This window comes from Dipodomys merriami, unplaced genomic scaffold, assembly GCF_024711535.1.
Source record: "Dipodomys merriami isolate MVZ:Mamm:240054 unplaced genomic scaffold, mDipMer1.0.p SCAF_394, whole genome shotgun sequence".
NCBI lineage: Eukaryota > Metazoa > Chordata > Mammalia > Rodentia > Heteromyidae > Dipodomys > Dipodomys merriami.
The window spans coordinates 788,291-796,715 of NW_027205537.1; the positions used below are offsets into that span (position 1 = coordinate 788,291).

At 33.0% G+C, this 8,425-nt stretch overlaps 1 pseudogene; it reads left to right on the forward strand.

Moving 5' to 3' along the window:
- The first annotated feature begins 2,727 nt into the window (after positions 1-2,727).
- On the forward strand, positions 2,728-2,826 carry LOC138805465 (U6 spliceosomal RNA; annotated as a pseudogene).
- Positions 2,827-8,425: the final 5,599 nt, after the last annotated feature.

Sequence of the window (8,425 nt, forward strand, 5' to 3'; positions counted from 1 at the left end):
TGAAATGTTTATATATATATATATATATATATATATATATATATATATATATATATATATATAAATTCCATGGAGTTTCAATCCTAAATATACTTGAATTGATATCAGCTTGTATTTCCATAATTCATTCATCTGCAATAACAATTTGAAAGACTGGAGACGTGAAACACCTAGACATGATATTATTCTCACCCATTTGGAAGATTAATCTTTAGTAAATAAGAAAATTTAAAGATAACTTAAATGTATTACTAACTACCAGTTTTTATAAATGGCTTTGTACAATGGTTTGGGATTATTTTATTTTACATGGGATAATATTTTCTACTACCTATAAATTTTATAAAAAGGAGAAAACTAAAATTTATTATTATGGAGGAATATGATAGAAATAGAAGACAGATTTTATGTTTGCCACATCTCTGATGAGTACCCATATTCAAGACTTAACGTCATATTTCTTAAGGAAAACATAAAACAACATATGATACGGCAACTAGTGACTTTTTAAAATGTACCTTATTATGTGATGAAATTTACTTTTTAACTAATGTTTGGGCTTGAAATATGGGAGGCTGATCTATTTAAAACATTTCTGGAAGGCATCTACTGAACAACACAAATCTTGGGGGGCACTATTTCTACACTGTATTGAATGGTTGAACCTATTTGACATTAGTGCTGGGTAAGTAAATCAACTCTATTGTAACTTGCTTCTTCCAATTGAAAAACTTGTAATGTCAGTAAATATGATCTACTTGTCAAATGCTATTTTGGTGAATGTGATTTTAAAAAGTTTATTTGAAACGGAATATGCTTTCAGGAGATTAATTGTAGTTTATCATTGGTTTGAGAATGACATTTTTATACTACAGAACCAAGTTTTACTGAAGTACCTGTGTTTTGAAGCACTAAGGATCTTCTCAATTAATGTTTTCCTGAATTATATTTGACCTCTAAGTCAAATTTTCCTAGCCTTGGTAGACCAATTATGGATCTATCATTCCAGGAACTATTTTTTGGCCTAGTTATGCTGGAATGAAATCTTTCATTAATTATTAGGACAGGAGTATTAAAAATATTCTTATGACATTTGTGATCTTTTTTACTCATGTGGGCTGGTCATCTGTAAATTGAAAGTTTGAATTACAGTACTTTCATTCAGATTTTGTGATCTCATCTTTCATTTTAAGTTGCCTTGCATTTCACAAATGCTTACTGCTAAATCCTCTGTCGCATGGAATTGGGGCCCTGAAATATTATAGGAAATGAGAAATTGAGATGGATCTTCAATTACTTTCTGTTGGCATATTGCATGGGCTTAGGTGCGAAGTCTTGCCCTTGTTATCAGATGATACAGATAAGTGGGACCTGGGATTCTAGGACATGTAGGTCCTGCAGAAGAATAATATTTTTAGGCATCATATCAGCAAAATCAGGGAAATGTTGAGAAAACCAGTTTGGGACCAGTGAGTTGAAAAAAATCAGAGTAGCATAGTAAAATCCCTTATAGATTGGAGGAAAATAAATATTTTTTTTTAACCATGTGAATTCAGAAGACCAAGAACAATAAAAGGTATTACAAATTTATACTGACGACATTGCACTGATACTTCTTATATTCTAATATATATTCTAAACCTAATTATTTATATTCCAATCTATTTATTGGAATAAATATCAATTTATTTGTCGAATTATCAATTCTATTAAGATTCACTGTGAAATATAAAAGCAGCACATATAAATATAAAAATATAACTATATATAATGTAAGGAATGTGAAACAATGTTTTGCATTGTTCTGTTGTGGTTAGGTTATCAAAGGCAAGTCTGTTTTAATGTATTATTCCATTATTTCTACCTCAGTGCTTGGTAGAGTTAGAACTAAAGCTTTAATGTTTGTAGACTTACATCCTAGAGGCAAGAGGAAACACTGTGATTAAAACATTACCAATTTAAGGCCTAATATCGAGGAGAAATATATTGACTTCTGGAGCTTTGGAAATATTTGGTGATAGAAAGGCAGTAGTATAAGTTCCTGCCTGGTTGGATGTTAGACAGGCCAGGCCATTAGGTAATCATGCATATGAAAAATTCTTTTCACCTTCTTGGCTTTAGCTACTTTTGAAATGGTAGTTATAATAAACAATTATATTTTGATATAATACCTTCTAGTCTGAACAGTTCTGTCTGAACTGTTCATCTCCCTATGATCCCTTGTAACTAAGATTAGTTTTGTTCCAGTAAGAAAATCTTTGCTGTCAGGGTAAGATATTCTGGTTGGTCTGTTCCTACATGGAAGAAGAGCAAAGGGTCAGGTAGACATTTGTTTCAATAAGACCTCATTCGGGAAGTTTTAAGCTGCAGAAGTTTAGAAGTAGCTTTTAAGCAAGGCTTACTTTGAATCCATTAGCTCCATAAAGCTAACTCAGTTGATAAATAAGTACTTGAAAAGCCATCACCTTCGAACCTAGGTATAAAGGCTTCAAAGTGTGATCAAATTTAAAATGAAAAAGACTTAAAATAGTCATTGACAAAAAATTGCAAATGTGAGCAATCATCCGAACAATAGAAGTATTTTTTCCATTATACACAGAATTTTAGAGAAATGAGATCAATAGCATTGTTAGTAACAATAAGGTTTCCTTGTTACAAATAGGCAACCAAGGATATATGCCTGTTTAAAGATTGCATCATTACCTACTTAAATTCACAGGATACTACATGATTCAGCAACACGTATACCAAATTACAACAGTACAGAGATTAACATCGCACTTGCACAAGGATGATATGAAAATTTGTAAAGTATTCAATATTTTTCATTCTTCAGATGCAAGAAATGAAAAACAGTTATTGAAAAGGTGATTCCAAAATTACAAGTGTAACAATACATGTAATTCATATAATTTAAAGTTAGTGTGACATCTGTGTAATAAATCTTCACCTTAGAATGGCCTTTACATAGCATAATCTTTACAAAGCTTTTGAAATTAGATAACATTGTCATTTTATCACAAAGAAGTAAAATGTTGTAAGGACCTAGGAAAAAAGGAATCTTAAACCGTTTGTATATGGAATGCAATCTGAAAGGACACATTTATTAATGAATTTATATATTATAAAACTATGTAGAATTCAAAGTATTATATCTAGGAGAGAATGAAATAGATTATGGACATTATACAAACAGAACACAGAATATTTTAAACTATACATTTTTCAGCCATGCACCATAAATATCTTTAGTTTCTGTACTACCCTTTTTTTTGGGGGGGGTCCTATCCTGGGGCCTGAACTCTGGGCCTGGGCGCTGCCCCTCAGCTCTTCAGCTCAAGGCTAGTACTCTACCACTTGTGCCACAGCACCACTTCTAGCTTTTTTCTTTTTGCTTATGTGGTGCTGAGGAATCGAACCCAGGGTCTCATGCATGCAAGGCAAGCGCTCTACCACTGAGCCACCTTCCCAGCCCCTGTACTACTCTTTTAGCAGATAAGTTAAAATTATTTCTGATTTAAACAATCGCAACTTGCAGAAATCATTATAGATGTATGCATACAACTTGAATATATTTTGACATCAAAGTCAGGCAATTCACCTGGATGAATACCATGGAATCCATGAATTTTTAAAGTAAGATATTGCTGTTGTTTTGCAGTGAAAATATTTTGTACGGAGACAAAGGATGGACAGCATTTTTTTAAATTTAAGAAACTTAACCAAACCATTAAGACTTAGAACAAATTGTACAGCCTTCCACAACTTCAAAGATGTAGTAATGCATACTTATCCTTTTGGCAATATCAAATGCAGTTTTTTCCAAATTGTTCTTCAGACCTGGTTTGATATAATGTTTCAACAGAAAGAGATCAAACGTATCATTTCTATTTCTATTCCCAGCAGAAGGATGCAAGGGGGTCGAGGCCATTAGTTTGGGTATTGTTTTCTGCATCATGATGAAGTAAGTATTATTCCACGTATAAGCACTGTGCAGAGGTTTCCAGCCATTCACAATTATTGCATGAATACCTGCCTTGAGCCATCAACTCATGGACAATGTCTAAGTGTCCACGTAGGCTTCCCAATAATGAGGGGTAAACTCATCCTCATCCGTAGTATTCACATGAGTGACCTTTCTGGAAAGTACTCTTGGCATTGTAGTAAGCCGATTATTTTCGGCAGCCCAAAGAAAAAATTTGCTTGGCTCCTTCTCCATTTTTTTTCTTGCAACTGATACCATTCCTCACTTTTTCATCTTTTTCATCACAATTGTCTAACCAGGGACTTTTCCTGTCCAATGAAGGAATAGGTCCAGGCTAGGAAAGCAGCTAGAGAAGGCAAGCCGATTGTATCTGTGACAAAACTTTGTGGAACGTGGTATCAAGTATTATTTACTGGTGATCCACTTGCGCTGGAAGCATGATTCAGAAATATTGCTTGCTGATTCTGAACTATTGCTTTGATCATTATATTCTCCAAGAAGAAAAAGTGAGACTCAATTGATAGGAAAGGAGTACTAAAACATTTTGACTTCTCATTAAGCTGATTTCTCATTAAGATGATTCTCATTAAGATGATTGAAGGTTCGATCATCAAAATCACATGAAGACAATAGATACTCCTATTTTTTAACTGAAAACAAGTGTCTTTAAAAAAACAAGGAATTTAAGTAGTCGTACAAAGGACTTCTATTTTACTACTGCAATGAGCAGTAGTAAATGAGCTCTCTTATGCTATTTTTTGGGGGGTTCCTGTCCTGCAGCCTGAACTCTGGGCCTGCGTGCTGTCCCTCAGCTCTTCAGCTCAAGGCTAGTGCTCTACCACTTGAGCCACAGCGCCACTTCTGGCTTTTTTCTTTTTGCTTATGTGGTGCTGAGGAATCGAATGCAGGGCCTCAGGCATGCAAGGCAAGGGCTCTACCACTGAGCCACCTTGCCAGTCCCCTATCATGGTATTTTTTGTTTATGGTCTTAAGAAGAAATTTACTTGCTTAAATTTCTGACAGGACAATATCTTCACTGTACATCTTCCTTATGTACTCTGTTTTAAAATACTATCTAAGTATGTGCATTAGATAAGTATAGTGGAAAAAGTAGAAGCCACACTGGTGGCTCATGTCTTTAATCCTAGCTAATAAGAAAGATGAAATCTGAAGATTGTGGTTTGAAACGAGGCCAAGCCCCCCAAAATACATTAGATTCTGATTTGGAAGTAACCAGCAAAAGGTAGAAATGGAGCTGTGGTACAAGTAGTAAAATACTAGCCTTGAGGAAAACTAAAACAAAAAAACAAAAAATTCAGGGACAGCGCCAGGCCCTGATTTTAAGTCTTACTATTAGTACCAAACGAATGAATTAATTGATTAAAATAAGTTAAGTGGTCACATGTGGAGATGCAAGCAAAATGTAACATGCATGGTGACTGGATTTTGTATTATTTTGTAATATGGCAAATTATCATTTGTACTAATCACTAATATTTTATTTGAACTTTTTTGTACAATAAACCCTGAATTTAGCATGCATGTATATGTGTGTGCACATGTGAGTATGTGTATATGTGTGCGTGTGCTGTTGCAATGTTGCTTGCCTATGTGGACAGGGTGAGAATGAAAAGAGCTGTTTTTCAATGGTTTTATTTATCAGTGTTCTGTCATGTCATTTCAATGGAACCACCTTTCTGTACATTTTATTTGTCAAATAATATTATCATAATCAAAGCATTTACAACATTAAGTTAGTTAAAAGAGATCACGTTCAGCTCTTATTATATGTTAGGTAAGAAGATACAGATCTAATTAGATAGTAAGTTATTGCTGTAAGATGACTTTCAGTACAAAATATGTAGTTGACTTCTTAAATTTGTTTTACTTTTAAGATATACACATGGAGTGAGTTTGACCGACTTGTCAAACAGGTATTACTCTCTGGTTATTCCTGTGAAACACAAGGTGAATAAACATTTTCCGGATTTCTGTTGAAAATATCTTTCTTTGTAAGATCATATCTATTCTCACTAAGTTAATCAACCCCATATTTATTATGTTTGAATATCCCAATATATTGACTGAAAATCAGTATTGTGGATATGCTTGTTAGGTATACATTTCAAAAACAAATAAATAAAAAGCATGTGTCACTTCCAGATTGTGTATGCATTTGAAGTTGTTTTGTACATGCAAATGTATCTTCATTAATGGTTCTTTTGTGGGAGTAACTGTCACAACTTTAACAAATAAGACTTTTCGAATATAAATAGCACCCCAGAGCGAGTCGTGCAATTTCTGAAAACTCTGAATATTTTAGAATTATTTCAGTTCATTGACTATACAGCTAAAGACATTTCTGAAATAAATATTGTTAAGATCTGAAAATGTAAGTGAGTATATAGGTTTTTTATGCATCATTTTATGAAATGTCAGTTTTTATGAAACTAAATTAAATAGAATAAAAGAATGTAAGTGAATTGGGTTAGCTAATTATTAGTATAACTTTGTTTTTTTATTAAAATTGTCCTCGGAATGTAGATGATGCAGTTAAATTATTTCCTTTGTATCACTGTGCTTCAGTTATTTTCAGAATATTTGTAGTTATAAGAGTGAATTTGTAGTATAAATAAATGTTTTCTTAAATGATTAGGATTAATCTTGTGTTTTGTGTCTTATTCCCAAGAAAATAAGTTATTTTCAAGTGTTAATAGGTTATAATTGAATCTTCATTATTATAAGAAATTTTGAAAAAATGCAGTAGTATTGAAGTCTTTTAAAAACAATTATATTCACAAGTTGGAGAGTCTTTAATTCAGGCTTAGGTCTTGGTGTCTATGATTTTTAACCTCTTGTTCCTAACATTAATGATAGTTCAGACTGCGTTTTTGGGTATATGAAAGGTAAAATATTTATCTGGGATCACAGGTGATTTTTATATCAGTCTTGCTTTAAAAGCATTTTTAAGTAGTACCTTTCTCTCAAAATGTGAGGTATAAAAAGCAGTCAAAATACTTCTAATGGTAAACAACTTAGGTGAGTTACAATGAGGAAATGATTGGTCCATAAGACCTGCAGTCTGTTTCCATCAGGAAATAGGAAGGTCATTCTTTAGTAAGACTGTGTTAAACAGAGATGGGATCCCCAGGCTGAATCATGGGACAAAATATGATTTCTACTATTTTGAGCTAGAAATCAAGAATGTTATAGTTTAGCAGTTCCTTTCACCAGGGAGGTATAAATTGATTATGAACTTGTAGTTTTCATATTACAGTTACCTATTTTCTAACAAAGATAAGTGAACTATTATTAGAGTGTACACAATAATTCTGGGATATTTTCTTAGAATTAGGAGACTAAGTGCTGGTATTTTAGTCATAAAATAGAATGAGGTCATTTGATACAGTGGGAGATGGGTCTCAGGCTAACTCATACTACGTGTGCATTGTTGTACTAGTAATTCCAACTCTGAAGACTTCAATATCATCATCCAAGAATTTAAAATGGAAGTAGTTCCACTTTACGGAATTATTGTGAGTATTAAATTAGATACCATAGGTAATGTACTTGGATAAACAATCTATCAGCATTTGGCACATTCTACTTGTTAATTTATCCTGTAATGAATTCTAACATTTTTACTGTGATTTCATAGTGTGTCTTTATGATGTGCAATGTGATGTATTGATATTCATAGCATTGATTACTTTTCTCTCACTTTAAGGAAAATACCTGCAAAAAAAAAACTTTCTGAGGAGGAAATTATTATATTGACTCATCATTTTAAGAGAGCACAGTTTAAGATCAGAGATCTCCATTTTTTTAAATTATATTTTGATTATCTTAAATAGTTGTACAAGGGAATTTCTATTCAACAAATCATTTTTTTTTGTCGGTCGTGGGTCTTGAACTCTGGGCCTGGGTGCTGTCCCTCAGCTCTTCAGCTCAAGGCGAGCGCTCTACCACTTGAGCTACAGCGCCACTTCTCAACAAATCAGTTTTTTTAAGTACAGTGGATCTTTACATAATTTTCCTACACCCTTCCCAACCTTGCCCCACTTTAAATTTTTCTAGTTTCATACTATCTCCATTGAATATTATGCCTTCACTCTCTTCCTCCATAACTCTCTTTATTCCTTCCCTTTGAATTCCCATTACATCTTCCAAGTGATAGTTTCCTGGTATTCATTTTGTTGGATTAAATGTTCAGTTTTATAAGAAATTACACTTTTAAATACTCTGCTGCATATAGCATGCTTTGGTTAATATTGATGTGAAAAGTTGAATAAAGTTATAGTTTCCAAATATGAGACAGCACATGGATCCTTTGTGTGTCTGGCTCTGACTTAGTTTATTTAACATATTTTTAGATCTATCCATTTCTTTGCAAATAATGTAACAGTCTTCATAATGGATGAGGACAATCCAATTGTGTAT